The following is a 1,905-nucleotide window of genomic DNA, read 5'->3' as shown; positions in this document are numbered from 1 at the left end:
TCATGCCCCAGCAGTGGACACTGAGCCCAGTGCTGCCCCAGGCACAGGCACGGGGGCAGACACATGATCCTTCTTGGCAGCAAGGGCCTGAGTGCACTTTTGGAAGATTTTTGGGACTTTCTCCTGAGGTCTGTGCTGTCTGGGTGCAGTGCAGGCAGTAAAACCCAAAAGCAGCAGTGCTGGTGGGGCCCTCGCACCATGGCTCCCTCTCCACTCACTGGCAGTGCCATACAGAGCGTTGTGTTAGAGCTGCTGGGGGATGCACCCTGAATTTATGTTTCCTAACCCTTCCTATTTTTGGCCTGTTCTTGGCAATTTTTAGCTCCACCAACTTCCACTGAGAAAAAATACTCAGTGGACCCCCGTCTCCCTCGCTTTACCTGTAGGGCTTCATGGCCACAGATGGAAAAAACATGCTGGTGCCTCCCACACTGCCATGCCAACTTCTGTAAATGGGGTCACAGTTCACAGCAGCTGCACCAGGTTGGTTTTGCTCATCTTTGCTCCCTGGCACCCTGCAGCCCAGGGTTTGGGCTGCCAAGGAACCGCTGCTGACCAGCTGCCTGCCCTGCTCTGCCTCTTGAGTAGGAGATGTGTTGGCCCCTGGGGCTGTGGTGAAAGAATTTGGGGTTGTGGCTGGAAAACTCCCCACACTCAGGCACCTGGATGGAAACCGCCCAGATGTTTGTTTTTTTGATTTTGTTATTTGAAATTTTTTTTTCTTGAAGATCTGAATTTACAAGCTAGCCTTGTGGGGATTTTTTCAGCTGGTATAGGAAAGATCTATGTGGGGGAGAGGAAAGGGACTTGTCCCTAATTTCTGAATGTTTGAAGCTGGTGAAAGTGGCAACAGGACTCTGTTATTCACCATGATTACATCTACCCCTCCTTCTGATGTTGATAGGTCTCCTCCACAAAATCATGGACCTAAGCTGCTTAGGAAGAGACTGATCCTTTCAGAAAACCCTTTTCACGTGGACTTAATGAGGAGCTGGACCAAACTTTTAAGGTAGCTTGTACAGTTTTTTTAGCAGAAACTAAAGTCTAATCTAGAAATGACGTCACAGATTGATATTATACAAAAGGAATGACAAAGCATAACAAAAATACCCTGTACTTCTCTAATCTCTAGCTCTAAATTGAAGTCATCACTTCTCTTGGAGTTTTTCTAGGACAAGAGGCAATGGACAGAAACTGGAACACAGGAAGTTCTTACCTGAATATGAGGAAGAACTTCACTCTGTGGGTGACTGAGCACTGGAATAGATTGCCCAGAGAGGTTGTGGATATCTCAAAGGAGATATTCAAAAACTGTCTAGACACAACCCTGAGTAATGTATTTGGGGGACCCTGCCTGAGCAGGGAGGTTGGACCAGATGACCAGCTGTGTCCCCTTCCAACATTACCCATCCTGTGATTCTGTGACTATGGTACCAGCTGTGCTACATTTTGCCAGCAACAGCTGCATCATGTAGACATCCCAACTGCAGACCGACAACTTCTCTGGCCAAAAAAACCCCTACCCTGGTGATGTGTACCTGGGCTGTGTGATGTAGCCATAAAGGTGCCTCGTCATTAGTGTTTTATGCAGATATTTAGATTTGCATGAACTTCACAATCGCATTTGAGCCCCTTGAGCTGCTGGGGCACTCACTGCTTGCTGTGAGGGGCTGGGGCCCTCAGCAATTTACAGGGTGGAGCCCATCATCTGGCTTTAAAGTAGCTCCTTATGAATGTTCTAGACTGAGAGCAGAGGGACAGTGACGCTTCCCACTGCTTGTACCCAGGGGAATAAAGGGAAGTGGGATTAGTGGGAGTTTTCAGAAGCCTCTAACTCACCAGCAGAGCATAAATATCTTCAAGGGTTTGCCCTGAGGTGCTTCTTAAAAAAGCAGCCGGGTTAAA

This window comes from Coloeus monedula, assembly GCF_965178545.1.
Source record: "Coloeus monedula genome assembly, chromosome: 3".
NCBI lineage: Eukaryota > Metazoa > Chordata > Aves > Passeriformes > Corvidae > Coloeus > Coloeus monedula.
Note: the sequence above shows the minus strand (reverse complement) of the source record.